Source organism: Stegodyphus dumicola, chromosome X1, assembly GCF_044657685.1.
Source record: "Stegodyphus dumicola isolate Sdum_Otavi_A_Nest chromosome X1, ASM4465768v1".
In the NCBI taxonomy this organism is placed as follows: Eukaryota; Metazoa; Arthropoda; class Arachnida; order Araneae; family Eresidae; genus Stegodyphus; species Stegodyphus dumicola.
Window position 1 is genome coordinate 222,836,579 of NC_140780.1, and position 16,365 is coordinate 222,852,943.

Consider the following 16,365-nt stretch of genomic DNA (forward strand, 5'->3'; position numbering starts at 1 on the left):
TTTTTACAGATGAAACTGCTTGAATCATTTTCACCGATAGTTGCGGCTAACACCTAATATACATCTGCACGCATTGATTGTTCTTACTTACAGCAGGTGAAACATATCCAGTTGAGAACAGCGCAAGAAATAGAAGACATAAAGAACAAATGTATTACAGCAGACTGTAGTATATACCAGAGATAGGGGAAGCAAAGGCACGCACGCGACAAAAAAATTTGGGCACGGCATTATTTGATGAATTTAGGTACTTGCCACTAACGCCAGTCGATGCCTGACTACTGTAAAAACTGTTACTCTCACGAGCAGCGATTGTGGTTAGTCCTGCCTTTTTGTCTCATGTGTGGAGGTGGGAAACTCAATGCTTGTCCGAACGGGAATGAGCGTACGCGGACGGCGTAAATTCGTGAGAAACTAGTTATTCACTTTTTCTTTTTGTTTGGTGTGTGCGTATGTCGGCTGTGATTTTGCATAGCTTTTATCGTTTTTAAAATAATTTTCTTAACATAATTTCTTGCTTAATTTTGTGTGAATTGTACTTAAAATTTTAAGTATTGTTCAACATGGCCACTGATTTGACCCCCCCCCAGAAAAAGCAAATATATATAATAGAGAATTTAAAACTTAATTGATAAAGGAAATGGCATGATTAATGAAGGCGATAAAGCGGTAATATATATAATAGAGAATTTAAAACTTAATTGATAAAGGAAATGGCATGATTAATGAAGGCGATAAAGCGGTGTGCGTTCAATGGTCTGGAAGAGAAGTATGTAGATAGTCATCTGTAAAACAGCATTAAGAAGAATGCCGAATAAGTTCTCAAGAGAATCAAATTAGCAACGTGGGCGGACAGAAAAGCACATTAACATAAAATGACTGGTTATTGAAACCAAAGAAACTTTATAAGCTTCAAGGAGAAAACAAAACAGTTATCTCATTCACGCTTTTGTGGTGAAACTGCAAATTTTCAGTAAAGGTATTGCTTCCAAAAATTACAAATATTTTCCAAACTTGAAAAAAAAAAAAAAAAAATTACCTACAGTTTGGATTTACAAAAAAAAAAAAAAAAAAAAAAAAAAAAAAAAAAAAAAAAAAAAAAAAAAAAGACCAAGCAGAAGTCACTGAAGAGTTTTTGGTAATAATTTCTTCAGTCAAAGAATTTTCATTGAGGATTTTAGAGTTTAAGGAGCTATCGGAAATACTCAAATTTATAATGTATATTAATGTAACTCCACTTAGTAAATTTAATTTCTCCAAGTTTAATTGGTTGGAAATTGAAGGCATTGAAATGCTGCTAATTGATTTAAATATATGGACAAAAACTTATGACAATAAGGGAAAAATTAGAAGTAATCGAATTAGAAAGATTATCAGGCAATATGAGCAATAAGCAAAAATGCTAATACTAAAATCACAGAAACGTGAAAATCAATTCCAGACACATATTGCTGTCTGAAGGAACTGGCGTTTTCGATTTTGACAATATTTTCATCTACCTAAGCCTGTGAATCGTTACTTTCAGAAATGAATAACATTAAAGATCCGCTTAGAAACCGTTTGTCACATGACTCCGATTCAGCTTGCATTCGGCTAAAAGTAACAAGGTACGAATCTAATATAAATTATTTGATACCTTATATGCAACAGCAGAAGTCGTACTATTTTTTTTTTTGTTAAATAAACATAAAAACTATTAATGTTATGATTGGTGTATAAATGTCTGTTTCTGGTTGCAGATAAAGAGTATTAATGTAGAAGTTTTTAATTCTAATTTTTTCCTCACTAATCTTTAAGTTAACATTGTATGTTGGCACTTCATTGCCAAATTAAGTATTTCTTTCAAAACACTTTCACGTAGATGTGTAAAGGTTCACCATCCCGAGTGTATACCTTTACGCGAAAATATAATATGCTGTCTGCATTTGCTTCAGGAAGATGCGTTAGCGAGTACAGTAGAACCCAGAGGAGAAGTTCTGTAAAACGATTTTCCCGGTAAAATGCTTGATTTTTAAAGTTTATAAATAAAGGTTAAAAAGTGTATCCAACTTTTTCCTGAATTATACAGTTTTTCTTTTTAAGTTTCCTTTCCTAACAAGTCTAATTTCATAATGAGAATAATGCGTATTTTATGAAGTTTGATTAATGTAGTAAGATTTTAAGACATGCATCCAAATTCAAATTTTATCCAGTTGATCGATGCCTTTTTGTCTGCCTTCCGAGCTATCGATATATTCTACGATGCGAACAGGCAGTACTCATGTGAGACGAAAATTTTACAATTCCCGCAATTATCAGTTTAAAAGTCGACACGGCTTGGAGAGTGGATTTCATCATTTAATTAGCAGATAAAATTAATCAATGCATTCCTGTTAGTGTGTAGTATGGAGTTTTCAATTATCTACTGAAAAATTATTCCCTTTCTTTCTACTGAAAAATTATTCTTAGAAAACTGCTGCGATTTGAGAAAGTTATATGCACTACGTTTAATGCGGCTTCTTCCTCCAGGAGATAGTTTCACCAAAAACAAAAATATTGACTTACTTATTAAATTCACTACAGATTATTGTAAAAATATGTAAGTTGTCTCTCTTGACTCTCTTAATGGTTTCAACTTTGTTCACTACGTATTCAATTTCTTTCGAAAAGCCGCGCACGAGTGATCGAGTGGTAAAATAACTGAAAATTGATAGTTCAATTCGAGTTTAAGTCAGGGTGAACGGCTGGCTGCATTTGTCATAATCCAAATAATCCAACTTAGTTATTTTAATAAGCTTTCTCGCTTGAGGAACTTCTAAGCACCTGGCCCTTAGGAAATATTTTAACAGGATTCTATTATATTTGAATTTCCAAAATTTTATCTTAAAGGATTTCCTGCCGCATTATTTTAATCAAATTTAGAAGTTTCGTAAAGCTCTAATTATGATAAAACGAAACCCCACGATAAATTGAGCTCGGCCATTAGCTAGCAAGAGTATAACTCCGGTTTCATATCAGTCCATGTCCAGGCGTTATTATTTAACTGAGAGTTATTACCTCCCAAAAATCTATATACATAGGTAAGACAGGTAATGCTTCCTGTCCAAAAATTCGATAATAAGTTTTCAGTGAATAACCACGAGTTAGGGTCCCCACAGTATGTTTCTACTATTTTTAGAATGCTGTCTATCTGTGTGTATGTGTGTGACGATTTTTCGTTCATGATAAAACTTATATGAAATTTTCAAAATTTCATTTTCCGTATTTAAGTTTTTGCATTGAAATAATTTGGGGTAAAATTAGACAACCGGAAGTGATAGTTAAAATAAAGCCCGTAATAGTTTTTAAGAAAAATGATATTAAAATATAATCCAACATTTTCAAATTTTAGCATTTAAGACATTTATATCGATTAAAACAACAGATTTGCTCTTAACTGATAAAATAGAAGTGATACTTTACTTGAAGTTCTGACGAGAATTACGTGAAAAAAATATATTATGAGATATTCCAAAACCTCTAAGATTTGGTATTTGAAACATGTATGTGATTGAAAACTATATATTACATTAATAAGCATCAAATGTATTCTTGGAATTATGCGAAATTACAAGAAAAGTGAGTTTCATGAGAATAAATTTCTGAAAAATTTCGAAATAACAGAATTATTTATTTTTGGAAGTGCCTTAAAGATCTTCAAACAAGCCTCAGTATTAAAAGAATTTAAAATTTTAATTACTAAAAAGGATTTTAAAACTTCAACTCTTTAAAAATTTAATAAAATAATTCTTACATTATATAAGACCATTTTTAAACCTGTTACAAAGAACAAAATTCATATTACGTTTGAAAGTTTACCAGAGAGAGTATAAAAATACGTTTTAAATATACATACCTAAATAATTTTTTTTAAGGACCTGTTAAAAATAAAAATCTGAACTATTCCCTGCATTCCTGGAGCAAACAATCAGTTTCATTATAATGTGCTCGCTCATTTTAGAATACAAAAATTTGGGCTCAGAATAGAATTGCGTCGTTCAGTTTTCAATGTACAAAAATCTATTAAATTCTTTTGAATTCAACTATATACAAGTTATAAAATGTAACATGTTAATGTATTCAGTATCAACAACACAAATCTTAAGTTATATTCAGAACTGCTTAAAATATGTGTCCATAAATCAATTTTACTTTAATTGCAGCAAACTTTTAATTAAGTAGCAATGTTCTATACACTTCAGTGAAAATTAAATAAAGTTTTCTTTTATCTTATGATGTTAGAGCATCAAGTCATCATATAAAATTCTATGAAATGAAAAATAAATGGAATAAATTTTCTACATATATACGTGTATATACGTACATATTCATATGTGTTCTAATGCACAATTATCTGTGTCATGAGATAATAAAAATACAAAAATGAAGGAAACTTAATTTTTATTTCCTTGTACGAAGTAAAAAGGAAGTATTGTAATCGGGAAAAGTTTCAGGCAGCATATTTCAACGCAAATATCCATTTTCACCGCTATCGAATGCAATTTAACGATGCTTTGCTTGACATCTGCTCGTAAGGACAGAATAAAGGACTCTTTTAACCACCAAAAATCGTCAAACTAATTTAAAATGAATTCTGAAGAGAATTTTTCGTGACGTCTGTGCGTACCTACGTATGTATCTCGCATAACTCAAAACGAGTAGCCTCAGAACGTTGAACTTTTGTATATAGGGTGCTATAACATGCAGATGTACACCTCGTATTTTGGTTGCAATCGGCAGCACCAAATATATATATATATATATATATATATATATATCCACTTTGTTACTCGGCTCAGTGATCTCAGTTTTTTTTATTCTTATATGTTTGTAAATTGTGCATTTTTTGTTTTAAAAATGATTCAATTAGGCTGTTCTTATCTTCCGGTTAAGGTTTCTATGCCTTTAGTAAATCTATATGCAATATTTTTAAAATTATCATAAATTTAAAAGTTGTTTAAATGCCGCTAAGCCTAATAATCTTTTCCATGTCGGCCATTGCTTGTTTACATTTGAAACAAGAGAATAGTAGATTTGTTGCCAATCTAGAGAAAGTAAGCTTCGCAATAACAAAGATAACGCCTTTTATTATTGCAAATTAAATCATGCTTAATACATTCTGGAATTTATTCGAGCAAATAAGTGTTTAAGATTTACTTCATAATTTTCAATACAGACATTTTGAGATTTTACGTATTTTTGCCTTGCCGCGAAGTGAGAACTGAATTAATTGAATGATAAATGCTGAATCGTCTGTGAAAAACTGTTTCTTCCTTTTTTTTTTTTCTTTCGGTTTTTGTTGTTGTTCTTTGCTTAATTTCTTTTATACATCGTTTTAGATTTATTATCATATTTGAATAGAACATGTGCGAACGATTAGATAATTCTTAAAATGATATAAATTTTGTGCATTCTGAGTTAAAAAATGATTGCGATGTAGCACTATTAAGTGAACCTAGGGCCAGAGTGTCGCTATGGTAAACAAATATAGTGAATTTGCATTTATTCTATTGTGGTTTATGCGCTATCGACGAAGTAGATTTGATTCAATCCAATAAGTTTAAATGAAATGCAAGAAAAAAATGGGTATAATTTAATATTCCGTACAAGGAAGTCATGTGGTGCACACATCAGAGTATTTATAGAAGAAATATCAGTCGTATTTATGAATTATATAAATGAATTTGTAGGTGTTATTTTAATTTCCTAGTAGTTATTTTTTTATTTTGAACATCTTTCCTTTATTCTCTTGCTTCTCCGCCAGAATGAGTTTTCAGGATCACGCTTCATGTAAATGAGGTAGAACCAGTATTTAAGGGGAAGTCTTGGTCACTTCCGTAAAAGAGCTTAAAAGTTGTTAGTAGACCGTGTTCCGCCTTCTGACCATGCCGTTGCTTTAAGTCAAATCTTACTACATTCGGTCGTATTGTTACGTGCCTGGTAGTATTAGCCTGTGAGCTTAAAATAAGGGCCAACTCTGTTAGTTATTTCTGTGCAACTTCGAATAGTTTTTAGTTAGCATTAGACTAGTTTCTTATTTCCTGTCTTAAGCCCAAGCGGAGGCTTCCTGTAAGCCTGAGAGGGGTCAATTGCAAATATTCTGAGTCAAATAAAAGGGAAATTTAACCTTTTCCTGGACTTGTTCTTACAGCTTTAAGAAGTAAACGATTAGTCGCTACACACTTCCAAAGTATTCTAGTTGCTAAAGACAACCAATTTAGCTAGAATGTTATAAATTATTTAAGTCCTTTTAAAACAATATCTTTTCCTTTTGATATATTTTTAAATCTTTCTCCATAAAAAATCACTCTTCTTTAATATTATCTGTATTCTTCCACAAAAATAAATAATAATAATTAAAAAAAAACTCAACCTTAATCACATTCGTTGCAAGTTCATAAAGTGTAATTAGAAACACATTTTAATTATTATAATAAGGCTACAATTATTCATAATTACCTACTAAATGCATTATTTACAATATAAATTAATTTTAATTTCGTTAATTAAATGTGATATTAAAATAAAAACAAAATTTTATTAACATGAAGCATTGCTAACATTAATACTGAATTATAAATTTTTATAATACATAGGATGTGTATAATTAACTAAATATCCAGAAATGTCTGTAATTAGCTGCGAATGCTAATCTCAATTTGATATTTTGTAAATTAAACACGTACTGAATTATATAAATTAGCTTTGTACTTAAAAATAAAAAGCACAAAGAATTACAACATTTAAATCACTTAGACATTTAGGCAATTATAGTGCGACTAAATTTGTAAAATAAATTAAAGATTCTATGCACTGACAACTGACAACAGTTTGAGCGAGTCTTATTCGCGAGGTCATCGTGTAAATTAAAGTTCTTATGCTTCCTGGCTCTTATGTTGCATTTAAAGTATAAGTATAGCAATGACAACATTTACCAATGACGCGTGCATTATGAATCAAACTGAAGAATAAAACCAACTTTATCAGACTGCAAGAGATTTTATGAATTAAAATTTTCAACCAGACGTTTAAATAGTTTACTAAGAGAAAAATGCCGTCCAACCGGTATAGTGGTTAGCGTCGCAGACTGCCGTGTCGAAGGGCCCGGGTTCGAATCCAGGAGAAGGCATGGATATTTGTAAATGTATAGTATCTTTGCGGCATGGGGGCACTCTAAACATGCAGCAAGCCGAAAGTCCTCTCGAGAGGTTGTTGTAGAGGAAGAGGGAGAACCTCGGACCCCCCCGGCCTGCTCTCCGTCAAAATTGAGGGCAGAATTGAACTAAATCGCACTGTCACCTGTAAGGTGCTCAAGGCTGTTGCCAACGACAAGCGTAAACTTGGGCTCCTTGCCACGAGGAAGGAATTTTATGGGCTTGGGCTGACTATTGATTAGACAAGTGAGCATTAGCAACAGCAACGAAAAAAATGAAGTCACATTGGTTACATTCTTAATACATATGCCTCTAGCAGTGTAATAACTACATCTACCGAAAGATTCACAGCCAATTTCAGTGTAAATACTTCTCTAAAGGTGTACCATGAACTTCATTCCATACTACTCGCATTAGCACTAGTTCCAGGTACATATAAATAAAACAATCCCCAACTATATAAACTATTTACAATATAGGGATAATGTATAAAACGTTCTACGTATCACATAATGGGAAAATTAAAATATATATTTTTTAGACATTATAAAACTAGCAGTTATTTTCCCATATGCTCTGAAATTATACATGCCAAAAACAATTAAAATGTAGATTATTTTGATAAACAATATATTAAGTTTTAAAGAGAATATACACAGTTTATCAGATAAAGTGATACACTTCTAGAAGACACCTGAAATTCTACACTGGCAACTGAAATTGGGAATTATCTTCCTTTAATATATTTATGCCACACATGGTATATGTTTTCATGGTTATGGGAAAGATCAGTTAATCTTTATAGTCAGCTGCTTAATAATTGCAAACACAAATTAATATTTTAAATACAGCTGAACATTGGTAAACCAAATAAACATAGTTGCATTTCAGTCAAAATAAAAGTGATGATAAAGGAAAAAAATCGATTAATCAAAATTTTGTTAACACGAAGAAAGATTAAACATTAATTTTGAATTCTAAATTTTGATATTCAGAAAGTATATTTCTAAATGACACTTCTCAAATATTTTATGGGCTCTGAAAATCACAGATCTGAGCAAAATTATTACACGAGTCGTATAAGATCATTAACCTATCAATCATATAGTATCTGCAGAAATTAAAGCATAGGATTGACATTAAAAATAATGAGTTAAGAAATTAAAAAACGAAGATAATGAAAATACATTATAATAATGAAATAAAATATACATTATTATATTATAAGATAATGAAAGCCCTAACTATTTACAGAATATTTTCATCATACAGATAGGCAGGCATAAAATCCTAACACATAATTTTGATACACCAAGATCTTAAAACTTGACTTTTATTAATAATGAAAAATATTTTCCATAAAATGTTTAAAAAATTTCTTTTTACAAAATTATAAATTTATTAAAAACTTAGCATTTGAAAACATGAGATTTATTCTATCAATACCTAAACATGAGGTATACTTCAATTAAGTTACTTTAAAATAATTATGACAAACATACTCACCAAGCATATTTCGGATACAGAATATAGACTCAATAACTATATTATTTGAACAGTATGTATTTCAAATAAAACTTAAATTATGTACATATCTTTGGAAAATTAACAGTCAATTATTCAATAATATTATTGTAAAAGATATGTATTTTATAGTTATGCATCAGAGAACTATTATCTATAGAACTTTTTATTATTCAGTTAAATAAATCATAGACTTCTTAATTATTTTTAACTAAGAACTGACTATAAATACTTTGCAGAAAAAAATTCATGCGACGTAATTCATAGTTAATATAAATACTCCTATTTATATTATAAGAAATTTAAAAAAGTAGTTTATGATAGAAATGTAAACCCTCGGGTTTAAAGCTACTGATGTAAGAGAAACAAAATTAACTAATAATAATTATTATACTTATTAATATATATTCTTATTAATATATATTAATATATATAACATATATTATTAATATATATTCACGTAATATTTTATTATAGAAAATTGAAACAAAATAAAAATACACATTGAGTGGATATAAATCAAAATTAGTGCTCAAATTTCAACTTAGAACTTTTAAAAATGATTGGCATAATTGTTCAAAACTAATAAAAATTTCACCTTTTGTATAATCCTTCACTGAAGAGTAAAACGTTTTAAATATTTTTTTCATACTCGTTTATTGGCTTACCAGTAGTTCTCCAACAAATCAAGAACATTCGCAGTTTGTCCTAAGTTTTTATTTCAGACAGGCTGAATGCTTGGAGTTTTATCCATGTGTGGGGTCAATATGGCCTATTTTCCTTAAAAAATCGTCCCTAGTTTTGTTATAACTAGTTTGTAAAAGCGCAGATAGTTGATATTAACACACATACTTTCGTCACATAGTTTATATGCTAGGCCTTTAGCAATTACTGTGAAGTCTTTAATTGATATTACGTTCGACTATCTATTATTAGTAGATACACAATACATAAATCTATTATTAGTAGATACACAATACATAAATCTATTATTAGTAGATACACAATACATAAATCTATTATTAGTAGATAGCTATTATTAGTAGATATTTATTATTAGTAGATACACAATAAATATTAAACTGAGTAAAATACATCCTAACTAGTATTAACAAAGTATAAACACGAAATGAATTTAATGTTTTGTTTTACTTGATCATGGGAAAGCACTCGAGGGCTATTTGCCTAAGGGAAGGGACGTTTTTGCGGAAGACCTCCTAAAGGAAACTGGCTGATATGCATGTTATACATATGAAAAACCCTGAGAACGCCCATGCTGTCATCCCGTTTGCTTGAATCGAACCCAGGTCGTTGTTCAGCGATTTTAAAGGCTCGGCCGCTGGTGGCCCTGAATTTAATGAACGTGTATTTGCAGAAGTACTGATTTAAAAAATAAATTATTCTTAATTAGGAATGCAGTATAACTATGGCTTTAGAAATATATTTTATTAATCATAACAGTGTTGTAAATTTTTCCAGAAATGATCTATTGGATATATTACAAATAATGTCAATTAAAGGTATTGCTAAAAAGTAAACGAGTCATCTTGCGTTTTTTTCTTGAATTTATAATTACTTTCTTATTATTGTATACGCAGAACGCTTTCTACATAAGGGTTAATAATTCAGTGCAACTCTGGACTGCAGTTTTGCTTAAAAAATGCAAGTATTTTCAGATATAGATTAGATGTAAACAATACAGCTATTATTTATTACAAAAAAGAATTACTTCAAACATTCTGAAATCTTTGTAATGATGATTATCCATTATAATTATTATATTATTATAATTATACATAAAATTTATGGAAAAATAAAATGTTTATATCTTTCATTTATTAGGTACTCATGGTATATTTAAACTGAGTTTAACTATTTTAAAAGCTGCTGTTTTAGAAATGATAAAATGAAGTTACATCCAGATAGGGTTTAAAATTAATATTTCATGCAATTATGATTTAAGTGTGCATCGAAAACCTGATTAAATTTGTTGAGAAAAATGATTTTATGTGATAATTTAAAAATCCAAAACTTAGTACTTATGTTTTTCGTTTATTCCAATATTTTTTTAAAAAAGCTTGCTTAACTATTTTACATTTGTTGCAGTAACAACTGCCTAAACCTATATGGAATTCGAAAAATAGAATATTGAGGGCAAGATATAAATATGAAACTTTGAAACGGTGAAATCTAATTAAAATCCTACGTTCAGTCAATGGAAAACTCCCTGACGTATTTTAAAATGGAGGCTCCTAAAAGCTGGATACAGGAAATGGATACCATATTCAACATTACCACATCTTTCTTTATATACACACCTCTAGCTTTAAAATCTACTGATACAGGATTTTAAAAATAATAAAGTTATCATATTTTTGAAGAATATTATTTTAGTCATTAAAGATTTGAGCTAAGAAAAATTGATCGAAATTCAATACTAATGCGGTTATATTTTTAAAACAAAAGCAAAAATTTAGAAATTACGTAAAGTTGCATCGTACCTTGCACCCCTGAAAACTTTTACCTATTAATTGTAAATAAACGAAAAACTTAAAACTATTAAAGAAAATTAATTCAATTTTTTATAAAAACTATCCCTTGCTTTATATGATATATTATGTGATTTACCTGGAAATCTTTCATTTTCTTCTGTTGTAGGGAACTCTATTCAAATATTATGCTCAAACTTTCTGATTAGTTTATTGTTCTTCTTTCATAATGTCCTTGAATTAACAGCACTGTCAGCTGTGGCTCAAAGACAAAGGAAAGGTATGGAAAATTTAGTGATGCATTGCTACCGATTTGTTTTCAGACACATCAGCATAGTCAATGAAGGCGTAAATTAAAATCGTGTAGCCAAATATGGCTATTATAAATAGTGGTAGCATGTCTTTACATTTATATATAGTCTTTACATTTATATATATTTATATATAGATATAGTCTATATACATTTATATATAGAAAGTAATAACCTATCTTGTTTACTTAGAATTTAAATGGCGTGTCCGTTATTCTCTGTGTCTTTATACAAACTCAAACTGGCATCAGGTCTAGGGAAACAGTTCTTTCAAAATGTACTGAGCTTTTCTCATACACCAATATCAATCTTATATTATACTTTATCTAATTTTAAAAAACACATATTACAAAATATATTACATATTACATAAACATGTTACTTTCATATGAAAGAGAGGGTTGCTATGTATCCCCTTATCAAAACAGTGAAAAAGCAAAAGAAATTGTTATAAATATTTTTAAATGATAAGAAAACGTAACTGCACACTGGATTAATCCTGATTGAATATATGCTGCAAGTTATTGAACAATATTGCAAGTTATTGACTTCATATTTCTGATTTTTAATCATGCTTAAGGTAATTTGATAGGTCCTTTTTTTGAAACATTTTTTAGACTTTTGCGGTTTTTATAGCGATTTAATAGTTATATTAATAAAATAAAACACCTTGAAATTTAAAGGATGAAAGTATACTTTAACTGCGATGAACATATTTCAGAATTTTAGAATCTTAGCATTTGTAATTATATAATTTTAAATAGACAGAAAAATTAGTGCTGTCCATCTGAAATGGAATCTATGGAACAATTAAAATGCCTTTATGGATTTAAATGATCAAAAACTTTATCTTTTTACATTGATGTTATCTAACTCGAATGTCTTTAAAGTATCAAATTTGATATCTCCAAATATTTCTACTAAAGATCTAATACATTTTTATATCGATGAAAAGTACTCAGTAAGTTCTTTACTTTAGATATATTTTTAATCCAAAAAATTACTTTGTACGCCAACCGTAAATGTTATTATCAGAGCACAAATAAATACAGCTTTCAATGTCTGTTGCATTGAACAGACTTTAAACTTTCTAAGAATGTTTCTAATGCATTGCTAAAGAATATAAAAAACTCTAATATGCATTTGAATAACAAAAGTGTTGCTTTTGCCTCTGGCTCATTCAGTCTGATAAAGCATAATCTGTCACAGCCTTCTACGTGTCTATTCTTCTATTCTATCCTTCTACGGGTCTATAACACTTTAGAAATATAGGAATTATAATACTATGTATGCTTGATTGAGACCATCCTGATTTCGAGAAGCGAAAGTAAAGGAAAAGATTGCCCATGTTAACTCCAAAATTTTGATTTTCAAATTTTGTATTTTTTTTGCGTAAGTGTATTTTTGGATGTAGTTTTGTATAAAAAATAATTGCTATAAAAACCTCTCTAAATACGAGTGTTTTTTGGTCATTTTGAAGGAAAGAACTCAAAATTGCATATATATTCGTGGAAGAATTTTTTTATTCTTCATAAAGCATTTAATTATTGGTACATTTGTAGAGACATTAGGATTATTTTGGAAACAGAAGAGATAAAAAATTAGCAAACGCCTTCGCGGGGAATCGAACTACGGACCTCTGAAATACCAGCTCAGTGTGCTGGCCACTGCACCACGAAGGCACGCTGGGAAGGCGGGAGAAATACCTTATATATTTCCCTTTTTAAAGGGCGACTGGGGTTTTTAGGGGACCCAATCGACAAATCCTGGGTGTGGAGAGTCGTCATCCACAACCCTTTTAGTTCGGGCGCCACTGTAGAGACATTAGAATTTTACGAAGCAGGCAAGATGAAAAACCAGCAATCGCCTTCGCCGTGAATCGAACTACGGACCTCTGAAAAACCGGCTCAGTGTGCTGAACACTACACCACGAAGGTACGCTAGGAAGGCGGATACATTAACTTGGTTTTATTTTAAACAGACCGAACATTTGCGTTCAAAGTGTTTGTATAAAAAAGTATAGACGTTGATTTTGAAAAACGTCTACACTTTTACATGAGCGTATACAGTGGCTCTAGATTATAATAACAAATGCTTAATATACAAGCTGTGCAGTAAAAGCAGTTCGAATGTATTTTAACTGCCGAATATAAACCTTACTAGAACACTTTTTTGCTGCTAATTTATAAAAGATTTTAAACCTAGAATTCTCTCTGAGCACCATTTCAGAACGCTAGCTTATGTATTCTTTATAGTTATAATTAAACTATAAAAACTTTAAAAATTTTTTTAAAGATGGTGGTAGGAATAAATACAATTTTAATTTAGAAAAAGAGGAGAAATTAGTCTGATTTTCCTGCCGATTTGCATTTAGGTGAAAATTCGTAAAATTCGTAATCTACGAAGTCACATCAAAAAGGATTGGAAATCTGCAAACCTTAAGATCAATGTATAAGTCTGAGGATCATATATCCAACAGAGGTGTTTCACGTGATAATTTTTCCCATTTAAATAAACAAGCGAATTAAAGGAGAGAGAAACTACCTCGTATTTTACGAAACGAACAAGTGTATATTTTGCTACCCCTGGAGTATTTTCTACATAGAAATCAGGCTGAAAATTTATAACGATATAACTGCAACTTTATTCGGCCATTAGCTCTCAAAAGAATATAGGACATCTGAGTGTATTTTATATCAAAAAATTTTCAATTTTATATAAAATGGATACAGATTTATTGCAGCAGAGAGAGCATGAAGAAAATTATTGAAAAGAATAATTTCAACCGTAAAATAACTGTATTGATTAGTATTAATATTTAGAATTCATGATGAAGGTAAAGATTTGAGTTGGAAAATAAGTTACTTAAAATGCTTGGAATACTCAAGTTAATATTAAAACTACATTTGTAGAGATCGTTATTGAAACTACATTTGTAGATATATCGAATCAAGAAACTTTAAAATTTAGTTGTACTTTCGCTGGGATTCGAACTTCAGATCTTCCAGTTGTTTGCTGGATGTTCTAATTACTTACATCACAAGAGTATGTAGAGGGCAACCCAATAACTTTTTTATATTTTCACAGAACTACAGTAATATTAAATATTTGTCACATAGTATTTGCGATGAGTTTACAAGCATCATTAGCAGATATTTAACAGTACTTGCAATGGAAAAAATTAAATCTTCAAAAACTACAATCTTACACTGTATCTGAGGTATTTGGTACGTGGTATCTCTACACCAAGTACTTTACATACGCATATTCTCATATATGCAATAAGGTACAATATCATCGCATTTGGAACGGAAAATATTGCTCATCTGAACCAAATTTAAAATTCATATTAAAACTTATTTAGGTTAACATATGAAAAAGCTGGAAGTATTCATAAAAGTATTTATGATTACAAGTTTGTACTAAACATTGCATCCTGAATGCGATCTGCATATCTTGCGCTATTCATTCTTTGAATTTAGTAGTTAGTTCTGCTGCAGAAAACTGGAGAGCTAATCCTCAGAAACTGATGAAACTGATTCGACAGTTACTTATCCTGCTTTTTTTTTTTTCTTTTCTGCGTCCACCCATGTGAAAAATTTTGTGTTGAAAGTTGAACTAAGAAAATACTTTGACAACAAAACTTATACTAGGTAGCAAGTACTGTAATGGCACTAAAATTCGGTCACAACCATATAAAATGGGTCTTATTCCAAACCTGCGCTTCAGGTTCGGGAAGAGAATAACTGTAGTGGCAGCTACATCTTTGTTAATGGAAACGATCAAATATCAAACATCACTTATTGGAACCATACTTAATGGAAACTAAATAACACCAACAAACTATATCTCATTAAAAATCAATTTATTAAAATTATTGTAAAATTTCCTTACCCGGTTTCATCATAAAGTTTTTAATCAGAAAAGAAGCAATTCTATAACACATTTAGCAACTGAAGAACAGAATCAAATAAACTCAGGCGATGAAAAGAAGAAAAGCTCCGTTTGATAAAAGCAACGAAGAAACTAAATCGGTTTCACCACAAGAACATTTTATTTCAAAATCCTTTAATATCATTTATGGAAGAACGGGTTCGTATAAACAAATTATATAAAAATAATATAAAAAGTTAAGAAATATTCTTAGATTTAAAGTTGTCTAACCCAGGAAAATGTGTCCCAAGAAAATTTAAAAGAAGATCTACAAAAAACGATGTAGCTATTGCTATTTTGATGACAAACTTGAATAGATTTTATACTTTTAAAATAAGATAAAGACATATTTCGTTCTATCACACGAATATACTAAGCTGAAAGAAAACTGTTGTTAGTGTTTCTAAACGCAGAAATAGTTTTATCAGTATTTTGACGACTCCAGTTTTCATTTCATTCGTAGAAAAACCTTTTTCTGTCTTAAGATTTAAAAAGTATTACCTAATATGTGCGATGTGAGAAGAAAGGTTAAACCGTATGTCACTATTATATATGGAACAACAAATATGAAATAATAACACTGAAAATTATTGATGAAATTTCTAGAGAGAAATCGAGAAAAAATATTTTAAAGCTTTCTGCTTAATATCAAACTAAGTTAACTACTAATAGTTCCTACTTAAATATTGCAGGGTTTTACTTTAAGTTTTCTAGTAGTTATTTTTATTTTGGAACAAGCCTTTTCTATACATTTTAAATTTTCACCTACGTTTTCCTGCCAGAATGAACCTTTTCAGGATTACGATTTATGCAAATGAAATAGAAAGGAGTATTTAAGCTGAATCACTCCAGTAGGAGAGCATGTTCATCCTTTCGGCCACGTTGCTGTTAGTCTAAGCTCACTGCGTGTACTTCGTTCGTTCTGTACTTCTACGT

General features: G+C 30.0%; 1 protein-coding gene across 1 annotated transcript in view; it reads left to right on the forward strand.

Annotated features, from left to right (window-relative positions):
* LOC118188156 (uncharacterized) overlaps nt 1-16,365 on the forward strand; it is a 43,783-nt gene that overhangs the window by 14,882 nt on the left and 12,536 nt on the right. The window lies entirely within an intron of this gene.